Source organism: Diabrotica virgifera, chromosome 7, assembly GCF_917563875.1.
Source record: "Diabrotica virgifera virgifera chromosome 7, PGI_DIABVI_V3a".
Taxonomy (NCBI): Eukaryota; Metazoa; Arthropoda; class Insecta; order Coleoptera; family Chrysomelidae; genus Diabrotica; species Diabrotica virgifera.
The window spans coordinates 38,802,698-38,822,700 of record NC_065449.1 but is presented as its reverse complement, the minus strand read 5'-3'; the positions used below and the strand labels follow the sequence as shown (position 1 = coordinate 38,822,700).

The following is a 20,003-nucleotide window of genomic DNA, read 5'->3' as shown; positions in this document are numbered from 1 at the left end:
TTAATAAATATATTACAATTTATATAGGTACTTAAATTTAGTATTTTTATTTAAAAATTATCTATACAATGTGTATAAAACTTATTTGTTTAAAGTATATTTGTAATGTTTTTCAGTCAAGAGAAATAATTGTAAAAATAATAAGGATCATTCCAAAAAAATTAACACGCATTTTTTTCAAAGAATCAGTTTTTTTGTAAAATTTATTTTTAAAAGATATTATTTTTAACTCGAATACATAAATATTTAAGTTACCTATCATTTCATAACCTTTTCTAAAAGTAATACTTTGCAAAATAAATATTTATTTTAAATTGTTTAAACAGATTACCCGGTTAAATAAACAATGTACAAATTAACTAATTCAATTTTTATCATAATATATGCAACGAGGTACTCCAATCTAAGAAAAAAAACATCAATTTTCGGTAACTAGAATCAAATATATTGAGGTTTTTATAAATTTGTTATAAAGTTATGAATTCAGTTTTTGAAACAGAAACATCGAGAAATGACAGAAACAAGCTAACTTGTGTTATAAAAATAGTAGCACATTGTATTTTTTTATAAATTCAGGTAAAAATGCAAACATTTCGAATAAAAAAATATCTCAGTATGTACTTTTGTAAATATATTTTATAATATTTAACATATATTTTTTAATCGTTAAAAAATTTAATGTGACAAAATATGATTTTCTCTTCTATCTGGTGGTATTAGTTTTTACATTTAATTCTATTAGAATTTAAATTTTGCAATAATTTTTTATTACAATTTTTATAGCTGAATACACGCGATATTGCCTTATTATTACGCAAAATTAAAGTTTTTTGTGCATTGTTTGTAAAATTTATTATTTATTTTCAAAAAATCGACTTTTGATGCTATTTTTGTGTTAATTAAGCAACAAATTAACAAACATAGCTTTAGCAACTCTTGTACTGTTTATAATAAAATTGTTGATACAAATTTATCAAAACCAGTTGTTAGATAGATCTACCTGTATTAAAAAGTGTCACGAAAACGGTTTTTTATTTGCTAATTTCTCTGGGCAATTAACTGATAGAAGAATTTGCATAAGAACGAGTTAGTTCAAAAAAAAACACTGTCCAAATTAAATACTGCGTTTAAAAAATCGAGTAAACTGAAGTTTGAATCCTAATTAAAAATTGTCAGAAAAAAACTAAAAATTTAAATAAATACAATAAATAAAACGCAAAAGCATTCAAACAAACCAATTGCACTTTCAAATTTAAACTCTGTTTTAACTTGATTGATAAAGTTGTCATTTCAAAAATAATAATAAACTTGAAAAGAGTTGGCATCATGCTATAAATTACTTAATGACCTTATAAAAATAAAATTAAAATTAACAAATATATTTTTATTTTTTCCTCAAGGCTGCGGTCGCATTGTCAATTATAATAACAATTCAAACGCACGTATCTCCCTGTAAGCCGATTGACAACCCAAATATCGTGAAGTAATACATTTTTTTAATAGAAAGTGGAAGAATTCTGTTAAGGAACTAAATTGTTATCGCTACTATCACTTTTCTAACGATTGCGCGCTGACCTACGACAACAGATAGCAGGAATATACACTGCAGGCACACAGTTTTTTTAAACGTACTTTCGAACGCAACACCGCAACAAATATACAAAGTTGTTATGTAATCAAACCTTGTTACAGTAGTTCTTGTGGGTGCATGAATACGGCGATCGTCTGAAAATCGACGGCGACGCTACGACCGTCCGGGAAATTTGAATTCAGTTTTGAAGATTTAACTGACCAATGCAGAAGATATCTTACTACATGAGTTACGCAAATGCGTACCCTAATATGATTCAACTGTAAGTCATTATGCGTTATTGCAACTTATTATTTAATTGACCAGGAAGTGGTATTATATCAGAACTGCGACATACTGAACACAAAGCAAACAAGAAAAAGTAGGACCCGCTGAAGTCAAATCAGACAATGAAGAGTTACAAAATAAAATTAAACGAATTTAATAAATATATTAAATTCCTTATACCGTATGCAAAGAAACCACACAAAATAAATGAAAATAAACACAAGTACCAATTTATTGGTAATATAAAAAAAATCAAAATAGTTGATGGATGAAAATGAAAAAAAAACTGTTATTTACACGATTTAAGTAGCGTAGGGTTTATGTAGCTGCAGCTGGCTGTATACCATTAATTACAAGTAAAATTTAATAAAAAAATTTTGTCTTGGTAAAAGGTATATTAGTTTAAAAAGCACCTATAGGGCTACAAACATAGAAACAAAACGTTTTCGCTCTGTAGCAAGAGCATCATCAGTGTTACAAGAACATGGTGAGACAACCAAAAAATACAAAGGTCAAAACCTTTCAAAAACAGACTAAAAGTCTCATATATTTTTGGTTGGCTCACCATGTTCTTGTAACACTGATGATGCTCTTGTTACAGAGCGAGAACGTTTTGTTGCTATGTTTGTAGCACTATAGGGGCTTTTTAAACTAATATACCTTTTACCAAGAAAAAAAATTATTAAATTTTACAAAATAAGACTTTTTCTTCTATCTGGTGGTTTCAGCATTCATTAGAATTTAAATTTTGCAATAATTTTTGATTACAATTTTTATAGCTGAATACACGCGATATTGCCTTAAATTAAAGTTTTTTGTGCATTTTTGTAAAATTTATTATTCATTTTAAAAAAAATCGACTTTTGATGCTATTTTTGCAATCATTAAGCAACAAATTAACAAAAATAGCTTTAGAAACTCTTGTACTGTTTATAGCGAAAACGGTTTTTTATTTTCTAATTTCTCTGGACAATTAACTGATGTAAGATTTTGCCAAAGAACGAGTTAGTTCAAAACAAAAACACTGTCCAAATTAAATACTGCATTTAAAAAACGAGTAAACTGAAGTTTGAGTCCCAATTAAAAACTGTCACAAAAAAAACTAAAAATTTGAATAGATAAAATAAATAAAACGCAAAAGCATTCAACAAACCTATTGCACTTTGAAATTTAAACTATATTTCCAACTTGATTGATAAAGTTGTCATTTCAAAAATAATAATAAACTTGAAAACAGTTGGCATCATGTTATAAATTACTTAATGACCTTATAAAAATAAAATTGAAATTAACAAATGTATTTTTAATTTTTTCCTCAAGGCTGCGGTCACATTGTCAACTGTCACAACAATTCAAACGCACGTATCTCCCTGTACACCGATTGACAACTCAAATATCGTGAGGTAATACATTGTTTTAATAGGAAGTGGAAGAATTGAAATAAGGAACTAAATTTTTATCGCTACTATCAGTTTTCTAACGATTGCGCGCTGACCTACGACAACAGATAGCAGGAATAGACACTGCAGGCACACAGTTTTTTCAAACGTACTTTCGAACGCAACACCGCAACAAATATACAAAATTGTTATGTAAACAAACCTTGTTACAGTAGTTCTTGTGGGTGCATGAAGACGGCGATCGTCTAAAAATCGACGGCGACGCTACGAGCGTCCGGGAAGTTTGGACACCAGCACTAGACTCACGGCGCAAGGGCGACACAAGGTCGAATTCGGTTTTAATCGCGGCGTTGCCAGATCGTCGCCGGCAATTTTCTTTGCAGGATGGAGCGAAGAGAAGTCAACAAACTCATTGGAGAGTTCTATTCTTGGCGTGGCGGAGATCATTGAAAGCTTATGTAGGTATTTCGAGCGAGTTGTATTGACCAGGAATAATTAATTTGAGCTTCTATATAGCAGTCTTGAAGATTTATATTTAATCGATTTAATAAATTAATCGTTATTGAACCACATTACGCCAAAATTTATGATCTCTCGAAAAAACAAAACTATTAAGGCGATTAATAACATATTGGTTAATAAAGGTCAATTAGTATATCTTCTTTTACGATTCTGGTTTGTATTTACATAACTTGCTTCAAGAAATGAACCTGCCACTACCAACAGCTGATTTTAAAACTTGCCCTTTGATTGGTTTTTAATTGCTATCACTATCACGGGCGCCATATAAAAATTTTTAGGGGGGGCAGACGTGAAGATGATGTACATTATATTTTGTATACTTTGGATAACCATAATATATAGTTTAAAACACCTGAAAAGCTAGGGGGACACGGCCCCGCCCTGCCCCCTGCCCTTGGGTATGGGCGCCCATGATCACTATACGGGGTGTTTCCAAAGTAATTTAAAATAGCTTTGTCGACGGTTCGTCACTCAATTTTGTTGATAGCTGACATAAAAATATTTCTGAATGAAATTTTTACTTTCAATATTTTTTTAGATTTATACATCTGCATAATCATGCAACTATAACGTGTCGTACTTACATTCGGATACAAGGAGCTACTACCTCAGTATTCATTATCATGATGTTTTTGCTTAAGTTATGCTAACGGGATATGGTGGAATAAACGGAGAATGTTGCAAAGGTAAACAAGTTTATGGGATTTGGGAATTCTTGAGGGTGAAGAGATAGTTGTTGAAAGACAACCAATAAATCGGTGCCTGTTATTATGTTTGTGAAGTAAACTATAGTGAATGTCCTATATACAAGTTTTTAAAATGTGATGGTTTTAAAGATTTTTATTTCTATTTATTAAAAGATTTTGTTTTTATTTATATTTATTAAGACGGTTGTTTTACAACATTTACAACATTGTTCTAACTCTGGTTTTTATTTGTAGCATTTAGTGACTTGTAACCGTTGACCTGAAGATGCTCTGCATATTTTAGAGAGCGAAACCGGTCGTCGGAAGTTACAATAAATGATTGAGAGTACGTCTGTCTTTTACTTCATTTAAAATGAGCTTTCACATGCAAACCATTCAACATTTGTTAATTTAAAATTTACGGTCGCTATGATAACCACAATAATTATGATATATAAGAATAACTATGATTTTTGTATAAAAATAAACTATACCTATCTAATGCACTAATACAGAATTGAAATTGGACTATTTAAGCGGCCTCAGGAATATTTTAAAATCATAAACAATTTTTTGTCTTATAAACAAATAGAATATCTCGGGAAATATTAACTTAAATTTAATCATGAAAACGGTATTGGAAGAAAAGCGGCAGTACGCTTATTTTAAAAGAAAAAACGTTTAGTTGTGATGAGTGGTTCCTAAGATACAACCGGTCTAAAGTACTCATAACATATATATTATTATAATAAAATCTATCGATATTACATTACGAGTGAAAGTTGCCAAAAATAGCAAAATTCCAATCAAAAATTAGGTTGGAGAAAATGTAATCTCAAAGTTCAAAATCGGTATACGTTAAAAAAAATGCATTTTCTCGGCTTCCCATGGAACAATTTTCTTCATTCCTTTTTTGTTCCCAAATAACTCGAGTAGAGCCATCTAACTAACGCATTATCAATGTTAAACTTGCTTTTGTTTTGTTATAATAGATTAATTTATTTATAAGAAAAGAAAACTATATATTTTCTCCAGTTGTAGACTTTTTTAGATAAACTTACTACAAGTGTACCTTTTAACGTTAAAAACACAAATATTCTTATTTGAAAACTCAATCTTTATTTAAACAAATTAAAAATTTTTTGTTATAATAATATTTGTAATAATAAATAAATTAATTTATTATATCAAAACAAAAGCAACTATGACATTTAATAATGCGTTAGTTAGATGGCTCTACTCGAGCTACTTGGGAACAAAAAAAGAATGAAGAAAATTGCTCCACGGGAAGCCGAACAAATGCATTTTTTTAACGTATACCGATTTTGAACTTTGAGATTACATTTTCTCCAACCTAATTTTTGATTGGAATTTTGCTATTTTTGTCAATTTTCACTCGTAATATCGATAGTTTTTATTATAATAATTTATGTTATGAGCACTTTAAAGATATGAAAATTGGTGTGGAGAAAGAAGACAAAATAAAAAGATGATGGTTCGAAAATTATGAACCTTTTTTTCATATCTTTGCCGTAAATGCCGGTCAACTTTGACCGGTCGTATCTCAGGAACCACTCATCACAATTAAACGTTTTTTCTTTTAAAAGTAGCGTCCTGTCGCTTTTTTCCAATACCGTTTTCATGATTTAATTTAATTTAATCTTTCCCGAGATATTCTATTTGTTTATAAGCCAAAAAATTGTTTATAATTTTAAAATATTCCTGAGGCCGCTTATGAAGTCCAATTTCAATTCTATAAAATGCATTAGATAGGTACGGTGTCTTTTTATACAAAAATCATAGTTATTCTTATGTATAACAATTATTGTGGTTATTGTAGCGACCGTAAATTTTTAATTAACAATTCAATTGTTGCTAAACTGTTCATTCAATTTCTAGCGGCTTCTGGAATTATAATCTATGCAACAAGGGATTTTATATTACCAAGTTATTTAATTATTGATAAACAATTACTTATCTAAAATTTTAGTTGAAAATTAAAGATTTTTTTGGAAAAACCCGCATATTCCGGGGAAAATTTTTGTCGAAGTAAATCGGGAAAAACACATCTCTATGCAGAATTTAATTACGGTAAATTTTTATTTGGGTGGTTTTGGTGTAAAGTTAAAATCTTTGGAGTTATAGAGCAAAAATTGAAAAAACACGATTTTTGGGCGCCATTTTATTTATAAAAAAAGTAGCACACTATCTGCGGACTTTACACACCTATATTATTATTATATACAATCATAAGATTAGATTGGCTAATAGATAAAAATTGCCTATTCTCTGATAATCTGCCCAGACAAGTGCCAAGAGAGTAACTATGGAGAATACAAAAACGAGAATGGACAAGCTACTTACTAAGAACATATAATACAAAAAATATACAATAAGAACAACAATGCCGTAATTAGTAATTTACTTTCCTTTACTTTTTCGAGTCTGGATCCAACTACAGTTTTTCAGCCCAGTATCTGGCTACGTCTACACCCTTTGTATTTGCAAATCTTAAATTATCGATGATGCCCAGTGATGGCCAAGGTCTGCATACTCTCAGGTACTCCAAATCCTGTATTTCCCCACGTTAGCACAGTTTGTCGTTATCTGTCTTTATACCCCAGTTAATGAGGTTCTGTTTTACAGGAGCATCGCCAGTGTGTATGTGGTTGAGTTCGCTAGGTTCTCCAGTTCATGTTCATTCCATTAGGTCGTTCTGGGTGTAGGGAAAACAATTTGGGAGATTCGACGCTAACCTTTCTCATAAACCTTTTCCTTGATTTAAGCCTGCTGGTTCCTCGTGGTTCGTCCAACTCGTATAATTAGTGCCTTTCATCGAAAGTTTGCCTGAATTTCTCTACATATTGCGAGGCGCATCTACGGTCTTCTGGTGATGTAAATCCAGCTGTCCGGTACTGTAGAAAATGAGGAGTAGATTTCATAGGGCCGGTAGTTATTCAGAAGACTCCAATGGGCAGGACACCTCAGAAAACTTTCTCACCAAAGAACAGGAAGGCAGGTATGGGAGGAAGTTCCAACTGGAAGATGACACGCGGACGCCCTCGACTTCGGTGGCGAGATAATATAGGAGGAGACCTGAAAGCTATGGGCGTGGAGAATTGAATAGAGGTTGCTCAAGACAGAAAACAGTGGAGACATGTTGTCGAGTCGGCTAAAACCCACGACGGGTTGTAACGCCAGGAAGTAATTAAGTAAGGTAGTTATTCTACTTGTTTCATTTAATGCAGTGATGACTTATTGGGCTTGTCTAGATCTACTCCATACGCGACAGGCATACTCCCCTGCTGAAAAACACGAGGCTTCAGCTGTTAACTTTAAGATCTGTGGGTTTGCACCCCATTTGCTCCCTACAAGTTTCCGGAGAAGGTTATTTCTCGTAGTAACCTTTTGTCTTGTATTCTGATAGTGAAATTTGTATATTATGTTAGTGACCGGTCAAGTCTAGGTCTAGAAGAGAAGTCAACAAACTCATTGGGGAGTTCTATTCTTGGCGTGGCGGAGATCATTGAAAGCTTATGTAGGTATTTCGAGCAAGTTTTATTGACCAGGAATGATTAATTTGAGCTTCTGTATAGCTGTCTTGAAGATTTATACTTAATCAATTTAATAATATATACTTATTAATCGTAATTGAACCATATTTCGCCAAAATTAATGATCCCTCGAAAAAACAAAATTATGAAGGCGATTAATAACATTGGTTAAGGTTAATAAAGGTCAATTAGTATAGCTTCTTTTCCGATTCTGGTTTGTATTTACATTACTGCTTTAAGAACTGAACCTGCCACTTCCAGTAGTTGATTTTAAAACTTTTCCTTTGTTTCTTTTCAATTACTAGATATCACTATACATGGTGTTTTCAAAGTAATTTAAAATAGTTTTGTGGGCGATTCATCTCTCACTTTTAACACATTTAGCGACAATTTTGATTAATTCAGCACCTTTAATTAGGTTGCGGCTATAACCGTCATGGCGCAAGAGGACGGCGTATATAACAGAAAAAATTTAAAAACGTAATAGTCTAAGATCCGAATATAGGTCGATCTGCACCCATCTGCTTTCCGGATGAAACTTCAAGCACATTTTTTTAAGTAGGTATGGTAAAATTATTTTACTTTTAAATTAAATAGGCATATTCAGTACAATTCATAGATTATTGAAGAAAAAATTAAGGAAAAAATATTGAAAAATAAGCCAACAGTGGCAAATTTTTAAGACACCTCAAAATATAATGAATTTTGCGGAGGACATCAGAAAATCATCATGTATCATTGGATCACGGTAAACAAAAAATTCAAAAATATTTTATTGCCTTATGAGTTTCTCAAGGCAACACTGTCGAGTTTTTTTTATTTGTATCGACTTTTGACTTTTTGATATCACTCAGAATTCAAAACGACGTTTTTTGCAAAAAAGTGTGAAAATCAACATATTTATTACTGTTAAACAAAAAATAAGCATAAAACAAAAAATATCTCTACAGCGTTACCTCAAGGAATGTCTAAAGAAAATATATATAAAAATTCCAGGGGGTCGGTTAAGTAGTTTTTGAGTTACAGTGTCTACAGCCTCTGAAGAAGGAAGTTTTGAGGAAAACGCGTTTAAAGTATTGTCAACTTTTATTTTCAATTTCTTTTTTTGTCTCTCAAATCGTAAAATCATGAACACTGGAATATCTTTTTGAATCGTGGAGTAATTTACAAAAGAAAATGAGAACAGCTGTTCACCGTTGTTCACTACGTGCAAGCGTGCTGTCGCGAACCTGCTGCAAAGCGAGTCGAAGGTAGGGATATTCAAAAATATCTCCCTACCTCCCTACATTCGACTCGCTTTGCAGCAAGTTCGCGCCCACGCTTGAGCGTAGTGAGAAACGGTCAACAGCTGTTCTCATTTTCTTTTGTAAATTAATTCGTGATTCAAAAACATATTCCGGTGTGTTTCACTCTACGATTTGACAGACAAAAAAGAAATTGAAAATAAAGGTTGATAATACTTTAAACGCGTTTTTCTCAAAACTGCTTTTTTCAAAAACTGTAGACATTGTATCTCAAAAACTACTTAACCAACCCACCTGGAATGTTGTATATTTTCTAGACATTCCTTGAGGTAACAACGATGTCGAGATATTTTTTGTTTTATAATTATTTTTTGTTTAACAATAATAAATATGCTGATTTTCACCCTTTTTGACAAAAAAATTCGTTGTTTTGATTTCTGAGTGATATCAAAAAGTTAAAATTCGATAAGACAAAAAACTCGACAAAGTTACCTCGAGAAACTCATAAGCTAAAAAACCTTTTTTTAATTTTTTGTTTACCATGATCCAATGATGAGTTCTGATGTCCACCGCAAAATTAATTGTTTTTTGGGGTGTATTTAAAACGTTTTGCTTATTTTTCAATATGTTTCCTTGAATAATCTATAAATTGTACTAAATATGCCTATTTAATTTTATAAATAATTTAATAAAATTAAAATATTTCTACCATACTTTCAAAAAATATGTGCTTGAAATATTGATTTCAACCCCTACGCCCCCCCCCTCATAGGTTTAATGACTCAAATAATAGTTACTTACATATGTATTAAGTCAGTAAAGTGACTCTTTATCGAACGAGTCTGATATTACGAGAAGAGTGAGCGTAGCGAGCGAGGCGAGTAACAGACGAGTTCGATAAGGAGTCTTTACTGACGTGGTGCATACAAAATTTTATCGCCAACATATATTTTTTGAATTTAATGTCGTCCGAACCACTGGGGTTATAAACGACAACAATGGAAAGTACATATTAAAAATAAAAAGAGCTTATAATATTAAGTAAATACATAATGTGCTAACAAAAATATACCTGAACAATTTATAATACAATTAAATGTCTTTTATTCCTATTTCCGTTAAAAACTGTATTATGATATTGTTGATATTTGTATTGTTTCTAAGAAGCTCAGATGTCCCTGGGAAAGTTGAGTTTACTTCTCGTTTGCTGGTATATTTGACAATCGGTTAAGATATGTTTTATTAATATTAAATAATATTTGCCAACATAATTTGATATTGGTTTTAACACTTACTTGCAATTTACAATTTAAGAACTTTTCAAATTTGAGACGTCATAATAAATAATTTCATGACATTGATGACAGATAACTTGCAAGATGGCCGCTTTCGATTTTTAATCGATAGTTATCAATATTGAATAATTACTAAATCGGTAAAGTTTTAATTTATTTTATATGAATATAATTATAAAATACTACAAAATTTCACTTTTTGACATAAATTTAATTGATAATATAGCAAATTGCGTACAATATTTTTAATATATAAAGTAAATAAATTTTAAGTCCACTCAAATACTCGCCATTCGATTACTGCCATCGACCACTTACATTCAATCTCGGTTAATTTGATTAATCGCGGCAGGTAAAGTAAAATGCTTCTTTCAGTACAATAAAGTGCTACTTTACTGCCGCAAATAAGGGGAAATGAGTACAATAATGAATGACTTTAGTGACGGTTGGCGATAAACAATTTTTCTACAAACGTGTTAAAAATGTAATTTTTAGCACTCCATAGGAAACTTCAAAATGTCACTTTAAAGCACAGGGTGCTTTAAAATTTTTAAGGCATTGCAGTTAAAAGTGAAATGCACTTATGCGTTATTACCTAAAACGCGCGTTAGCATGTGAACGGTCTCAAGTAAAATGTATGTAGTTGTAATCACGCGTTATCAAAACGCGCGTTAAGCGCCTCTCATATGAACGGACTCCAAAAAGGAAATAATTATATAAAATGATATAAAAGAAGATTAAAGAGATACCTGGATGAAATCTAGGCATAAAAAAAAATAGTAGAAATCTGTAAAAATAACATCTACGAAAAACAGCAAGAATAAAATAAATATATTGATTAACAAACAATATAGTCCTGTCGCCAGGGGGGGTACAACGGCCTCCTTAATTCAGATAGACTTACTCAAGTTTTTTTATGTATTTTGACCCGTAGAACACGAATTTTTTGGGTAACAGTTGATCCGGATGTCGATAAGATTGTTATAAACAAAGAACTTGAGGAATTACATAGCAGCGATTTTTCGCAAAACAAAACATTTTTTTGTTTTTTTTTGGTGATTCTCAGCAAAAAATGGTCTTACAAGTTTTTTCGTAGGATGCATAGTTTTCGAGATAAACGCGGTTGAACTTTCAAAAAATCGAAAAAGTGCAATTTTTGAACCGGAATAACTTTTGATTAAAAAATAAAATAGCAATTCTGCTTACTGCATTTGAATGTTTAAGTCAAATTACATCGGTTTTGATTATTTGCATTGCTAAAAATTAAGCTTTTTTTTTGTCAAACCAAGCTATATAGTGTTATATAGTGTTTCCCGTGCCAAATGCATGCGTTTTAATGTACGTAATATACGTAGAAATTCTGTATGCGCGCCTACTCGTTCGATTTCAAATTAGAAATACATTGAAATCACCATTCAATCGCTGTGTGTTTATAGCTTTGTTTAACAATAAAAAAATTATTTTTTAGCAATGAAAATAATCAAAGCCGATAGAATTTGACTTTTACTTTCAAATGCAGTAAGCAGAATTCCTATTTTATTTTTCAATCAAAAGTTATTCGGGTTAAAAAATTGCAATTTTTCGATTTTTTAAAAGTTTAACCTCGTTTATGTCGAAAACTATGCATCCTACGAAAAAACTTGTAAAAACATTTTTTGCTTAGAATGACTCAAAATATACAAAAAAATGCTTTGTTTTGCGAAAAATCGCTGTTATGTGATTCCTCAACTTCTTTGTTTATAACAATCTTATCGACATCCGGATCGACTGTTACCCAAAAAATTCGTGTTCTAGGGGTCAAAATACATAAAGAAAACTTGGGTAAGTCCATCTGAATTAAGGAGGCCGTTGTACCCCTACTGGCGACAGGACTGATTATCGTAAGTATAAATTGATATTAATATGTAGATCACTTTCTTGTTTTCAAACTTCGTGAAACACGACCTTGTGAATTTTTTATCGTAAAAGGAGTTTTTACGATAAAACACACAATTAGATTGTCCACATAACCATAGATAAGACATGGAGGTACTCACTGGTAGATGTGAGACCAATGAGAGGGGCAGGCATAGGGTCCGACCACATGCTGGTTGGAGCCAAAATCAAACTCAAACTAGCAAGAAGTAAGAAAATGCCAATGGAACAACGAGAAAGATATAACGTTCAGTGGCTCAAAGACGGAAATGAAAGTACTGAAGAATATAAGACCAAGTTAAGAGAATTATATAATAACATTTACAACACAGAAAATGCCACGATAGGAGAGCTGTGAGACAAATGCAAGTATGTATATATACACAAGCAGCAAAAGAAACGATAGGAATACAAAAAAGAAGTAATAAACCATGGCTGTCAAGAAGAATGTGGAAAAAAATAAAAGAAAGGAAACTACTAAAATGTAAAATGCTAAAAAATGATCTAAGAGATAGGGAACAAATGAAGAGAGAATTTAGAGAGAAAGATAAAGAAGTTATAAAGAAGTTAAAAAAGATAAAGAAATAAAAGGCAATATAATAAAGAACTGTTAATAGAAGCAGAAACAGCAGCAAAAAACAACGACATGGGAACTCTATATAAAACGACGAAAAAACTAAACTCGCGCGGAAAAATGAATGTTTAGCTTGTCAAAGACAAAAACGGGAAAATATTGAGGAATGAAAAGGAAATAGTTGAGAGATGAATCGAACATTTCAGAGAAGTATATGCCAACAGAATAATAGAACACGAAATGGAAAGTGAAGAAATAAAGGAAGAACTAAGCTTCACCGAATCGGAATTCACAAAGAAAGAAGTAAGTAAAACAATACAACAACTGAAAAGAAGAAAAGCAGCGGAAATAGATAATATTACTACATAACTACTGAAAGCAGATAGAGAAATATCGAAAGAAATCCTCTTTGTACTAATAAACAAAATATGGCAGGAGGAGAGAATACCTGATGATAGGAAAAAAGGTATAACTGTAAAGATACCCAAGAAGGGAGATCAAACGAATTGCAATAATTGGCGAGCAATAACACTACTATCTACAGTGAGTAAAGTCATGACAAGGATGATACTAGAAAGGATGAAAGAAACTATAGACCAGTTGTTAAGACCAAACCAAGCGAGCTTCAGAAGTAATAAAGCATGCACAGATCATATTAATACATTAATAAACGTTGTAGAACAAACTAACAATAGAATGGCAGAGCAAAATCTATATGAATTTCATTGACTTTAAACAAGCCATTGACCGGATTAACAGAGAAAAATGTGGGAAATATTAAAGAGATATGGAATTGCATTTAAATACATAAGAATCATCAAAATGTTCTATGCAAATTATACCGCACAAATCATGCATAATGGGAAACTCACAGAACCAATCAACTTAGACAGTGGAGTCAGACAAGAGTGTATTTTATCTCCAACCATATTTTTGATCTTAATCGACTGGGTCATGAAGAAAGCAACGAAAAATAAAACAGGAATTAAATGGAATGCTTTCGGTCAGCTTGAAGATCTAGACTTCGCGGATGATAATATCTGGTGTCTGAAAAATGACAACATATGCAGAAAAAAAAAACAGAAAAGGTGACAAAAGAAGCAAGAAAAATAGGGTTAGAGATTAATGCAAGAAAAACCAAACTTATGAAGATAAATACGGAAAGAAAAATGGGGATATTCATTGAAGGAAAAGAAGTAGAAAATGTACAAGTTTTGCTATTTGGGAAGCACGATTGACGCTAGCGGTGGAATAGAAGAAGAAATTAATGGAAGGATAACTAAAACCCAGAATGCGTTCTATGTGCTGAAGAAAACATGGGAGTTCAATAAATTAACAACCAAAACCAAAATCAGGGTATTTAACACAAATTAATGTAAAGAGCATTTTGCTATATGCAGCAGAAACTTGGAAATTAGAGAAAAAGATTATACAGAAGGTTCAAACATTTGTAAATAGATGTCTTAGACGAATATTGCAAATTGGCTAAATCGGATAAGTAACAAGGAATTTTGGAGAAAAACTAATCAAGAGCCGATAGCCAAAACGATAAATAGACGCAAATGGAAGTTTATTGGACACACATTAGGGAAAAATGAAGATGATATAACCAAACAAGCCCTGGATTACCAACCAACTGGAAAAAGAAAACAAGGCAGACCAATGACATCCTGGAAAAAAATATTACCAAAGAGCTAGAAGACAATGGGTTAACATGGAAAGACGTAAAAGCCCAGGCCAGAAACAGAGATGAATGGAGGGGGACTGTAGAGGCCCTATGTTCTAAGTGGAATCAAGAGGAGTAAAGTAAGTAATTAGTGAAAAATGGGTGAAAAATATGCTGTAGGTTAAATTGGATTCCGCTCATGTATCCCCGACAGCTTAAGGGTTCTATAATTTTATTAAATGATATTATTAAAAAGGAACATGAAAAATAACTAGATGAAATCTAGCTTGAAAAAAATTAGTACAAATCTACAAAAATAACATACGAGAAAGAGCAAGATTAAATATTGATTAATAAACAACATGATCGTAAATAATTTTATATTGATATTAATAGATCACTTTCTTGTTTTCAAACTTCGTGAAACACGACCTTGTGAATTTTTTATCATAAAAGGAGTTTTTAATTTCTAATGGGGATTAAAATAGAACTAATATCTAAGCATTTTTGGAGCTTTAGGTATAAACAAATTTATTATTTCCAAGAAATATAACCAATTTGGTAAAATTAACGTTATCTTGGGTACACAAATCTTATTTACACGAAATATAATTTAATAATAACTATTTTTTAACTATATAAATCTAAAAATAAACAGTAATGTACAAATATAAATCAATCTTTGCACGGACGCTGTAAATAATTAGGAAATCGCAAACCATAATAAAATATTTTGTTTTATAATGTTTTTACAATCGCCAAAAAGTCGCAGAAGCAATTAGAAAAATAACAATAAAAAATTTAATAAATAATAGTGACAGTAGCCGATAAGAACACACAGAAAGTACAGATTACAGAAAAAATGAAAAGAATCTCAAAGAGATATAGAAGAAAAATATTACCAGAAATAAGAAAAATGGAGAGAAAAATGATGAAGGGGTAATAATAAATGAACCAGGAGAAATAATAAGAAATTTCTAAACTACACAACTGTTAAAACATAAAAACTAAGAAGAAAGAAAAGCAAGCCATGAAATTGAAGATGATCACATAATAATAGAAATACCTGCAAAGGAAGAAATAGAGAATGAAATAAAAGGACTAAAAAACAATAAAAGCCTAGGAATACCAATACCCAAGGCTATGCCCAATACACACAAACAAGGTGAAAAAATGAGATACGAAAACTAGAGCTTCACGATATTCGATAAAAATATCGATATTGTATTGATATCGTATCGAAAATCAATACGACACCGATACAAAACGAATGCAATATGAATGTCGATACGATCCTCATTAGGTATCTGAAATCAATCCAATATTCTTGTATTGTCGATACGCTTGACCATTTTAATTCATTCTGTTCCATATTTCCTCTGTTCCTAATATATTCTCTCTGTTCTGATTTTATTCAACTGCCCTTATTTTAATTCGTATTGTTGCTGTCATTGGTTACAATTCTGCTCCATAGGGTAATATTTATCGCTATGGTCTGAAAGATCCTATTTTAATACGTTTTTATATAATTGGCTTGGTTGTTGTCACGGTCTCCGCAAATTTTATAATTCATTTTTAAAATAGTTCTAGGCTACCTAGGTACCTGAAATTTTCAGAATAGCTTAGAACTAGCTAACAATGCAATATTTAACTGCTATTATACAGCGTGATTGATTAGTGGGGTAAAGCCCCGGAGATCCGTTATAGTAATGGATAGCGATAAAAGATAATAACAAAAAGGGTAGCCAACTTTGAACTTCAAATTACAAAATTAGTTAGAATCTTACAGGGTGTTCGATAACATAGTGGCAGACCAAAGTTATGTTTTTTTAAATGGAACACCCTGTATTTTATTTAATATTCGAAATCTTCTTAACTTCTCGATTACAAAAATATAAAGGTTTAATATGTTATACAGGGTATTTACAAAGTTATAACCAATTTTATATGAAAATCGTAACAAGTTTAACTCCCTGTATAAATAAAAATAAGCACAACGGTAATGGTTTATGGATGGCATATTTTTTTATTTATTATCAAAATTTTCATAAATTATCGATATTGCTAATTTCCTTTATATTGAATACAGGGTGAGTCAAAACGCAAGTAAAATATTTTCTCAGTAATTTTAAATGAAACCCCCTGTATTTTATATCACTATCGAAAAATACTATTACCGTACTTTAATTTTCATATAACATTCTCTATGTCTAAATTTATTTGTTTTCGAGATATTTTCATTTTTCAGAGCAAATTATTAATTACGGGTCTAAATATATCCAAATTTTAGGTAAGCCATGACTGAATTGTCTATAACTGACAATTTATGATTACTGATTAATTATTAATGTGTAATCAAAGTGGGCTACAATTTTTGTTATTAACTTTTAAATGCTATCTATTACTATAACGGATCTACGGAGCTTTACCCCACCAATCAATCACCCTGTATGGATAAATCGATTTTTTTTATTTCAAACTATTTTAAAAATGTGACTAATGCAATGATATTTTAAAGTACGTTAATAAATCGATATCTACAAATTGATGGTGGGTCAGCGGCATTAGACTCCAGATCGAGAGTTCCCTAGTTCGAACACGGCTGTTGCGTATCTTTAAAAAAAAAATTTGATAAATTATTAATAGTTGATATAATTAAAATTGATATTTTATAAGTTAATTATTATATATAAATATTATATATAACATTTTAAACAACCGTGGTATTATAAAAAGTACTTTTTTATACTAGTGTAATTTTTGGAATTATAATTTTAACAGTTAATACACCAACTAAAAATTTATATTTTATTCTTTCGAAACATGCTGTGTCCTGTATATAACAAAACCGTGTTATTATAAAAAGTACTTTTTTATTATAGTGTAATTTTTGTAATTTTTAGTATTTTATATCGTCAAATTATTTTGTGTTCTCTCCTAAAAATAATAAAAACGTTTTATTATAAAAAAGTTCTTTTTTATAAAAGTGTTATTATTTTGTTTTCTTTGGTGAATATCATGATATCATTCCATGGAGTGCTTTCGTGAGTTGTTTTCCCCGTGCTATTTTCATTTCTATATCTTTCATACAAGTACCATTTTGGATTATCATAAGTCCCCATAGCAAATATATGTACATAGTTATTTCCTTTTATTTCCTTATCAAATATTCTATGTCCTCCCTGACTTGTGCAAAAATGACTTGGTCATCTGCAAAAAGTAGTGAATGTAATATCGTATGCGTACTGGGAAAATCCACTAACTCACAAAAGTAAAGTTTTGAGAAAAACGCATTTAAACATTATTATACCTTACGGCTTACCCCTTAAAAATCGGGTACACTGGCTGTTCAAGTTTTGGTACATGGATATGATTTTGAATGATGTTAACCACAAATGGTGTGCACATAAAAATGTTTGGAAAAACATTATTTTATTCATGAAAACTTGGAAAAAGATGGAATTAGTTGATTTTCTTTGTCATTGAATGTACCATTTTAAACACGGTGGATGACGAATTTGGAGATATACGGTTTTTCCTGGTAACATATCGATGTTTGTGGATTTAATGGTATTAAAATGTCAAAATTAAAAAAATGGAGTTAATGGATTTTCCCAGTACGCCCACGATATATTCTCTTGTACTGGTATGCCCATTGGTCCGCATTTTCTATATTATCTTTAACAACTAATCTATAACATGTTAAAAAGAGTATGTAACAGACTACGTCCCTGTTTAATGCCTTTTGTTTTTATGATTGTTATTGTTATCCCATTGCCCAACTTTATTTTATTGAAGTTATACTTCTTTACGGGCGTAATGACGGTGAAATTTTATATGGGAAAACCTAGCGACCGGGCGCATGCGCATTATAACTTTGTTCTGATTGGATGTTCAAATGACATGACAAAAATTATCCAATATGGCAGCTGTGGCACAGCTGTGGGACTGTGTTTGGTTATAATGTATGCTTGTTGCGTTTTAAAATTTGTAGGAAGAGAAACAACAAACAAAAAGTTAGTTAATGGTTATACTGCCTTTTTAAATAGTTTTCATATTATATTTTTGGACTTATTTACATAGAAGAGATGGTTGTTGCATGCCAATGTGAAAGCTCATCAAACTGTGCCTAGTATGAGTGCCGCAGATCTCGCTTATTCAAAGCTAAAGAATCTTTCACTGGTAAGTGTTTTATAAATAGTTGATCAAATTTTGTTATGATATTTGAACATAGCCACTTTGCACGACGCAAGTGATTGCGAAATTTATTAGTCGTTATACGGGCTCCGATACCTACCTTGAACCTACCAAAATACATAAGTAGTATGTAATACTTTTTTTTACATAATTTGATTACCATCAAAATTTCTATCAATATTCACCTAATATATTGTCTTCTTACCCTATGTTTTGTTGTATTTTTTCAATTCTAAATCATTTCAATTCAAAATCAAAATAATTTGATTTACATAAGTTAAAAATGTCAAAAGGTTAATCTGTTTAGTTAGACGATCTTCGCACATAATGACAAGCTGTCTCTGTGGCGCAGTTTTAATGCGAGTGAATCCCAATACAACGCAAATACCAGCCGCGTGGTAAGTTGGTTCGAATCCCAATAGAAACTTTTATTTTTTTATTTTTTTTATACATTTTATGATTGTAAGTATATTTATTATATAATTTTATTTTCAGAAAATACGTATTTAGTTAAAAAATTTTCCGACAATTAATGTTCAGAAATCATTTGTGGCATTTTTAATGTGTTTGTGTGTGTTTTATTTTTTTATTATTTTAATTTTTGGCACTGTTTTAATAAAAATGTTTGAGAAGTATTAAGTATAAATTAATTTAATATTTAAATAAAATATAAATAAAAAGTATATTAATTTCGTTTATAATCATATAATCATATAATAGAAGTATAACTTCTTAAGTGCGTACAAAGTACACACACATTCTTTTTTATTTGTTTAACTGTATCTTCTTCTTCCTCTTTATAAGCAATTCTGCTTGTTCGCGGATTGATACCTCTATGGAAGGTTATCACTCCATCTTTTGCGCGGTCGGCCAATACTTCTTCTACCGATTGGTGATTTATCTCTTGCTATTTTGACTACACGTGTATCCCCCATTCTGGTTATGTGGTTGTTCCATCCACTTTTTCTATTTAGTGTCCATTCGTTTATATACACTGTACGTTACATTGTCTTCTGATATCTCCTCTTTCGATCTCTTAGTGTATTTCCTGTAATTCTTCTCAGTACTCTCATCTCTGTCGTTTCCAGTAGTA

The 20,003-nt window shown here is 31.0% G+C and overlaps 1 protein-coding gene across 5 annotated transcripts in view; it reads right to left on the bottom strand.

Moving 5' to 3' along the window:
- LOC114329316 (glycogen-binding subunit 76A) overlaps positions 1 to 20,003 on the bottom strand; it is a 294,793-nt gene that overhangs the window by 151,203 nt on the left and 123,587 nt on the right. The window contains exon 1 of one of the 5 annotated variants that reach the window (XM_028278359.2): positions 3,461 to 3,625. The exons of 3 other annotated variants lie outside the window; for them this stretch is intronic. The gene's annotated coding sequence lies outside the window, so the exon portion shown is untranslated. Of the gene's footprint in view, positions 1 to 1,682; positions 1,711 to 3,460; positions 3,626 to 20,003 lie in introns of those variants that run through there. One more of the 5 variants, XM_050656803.1, reaches the window with a different exon arrangement.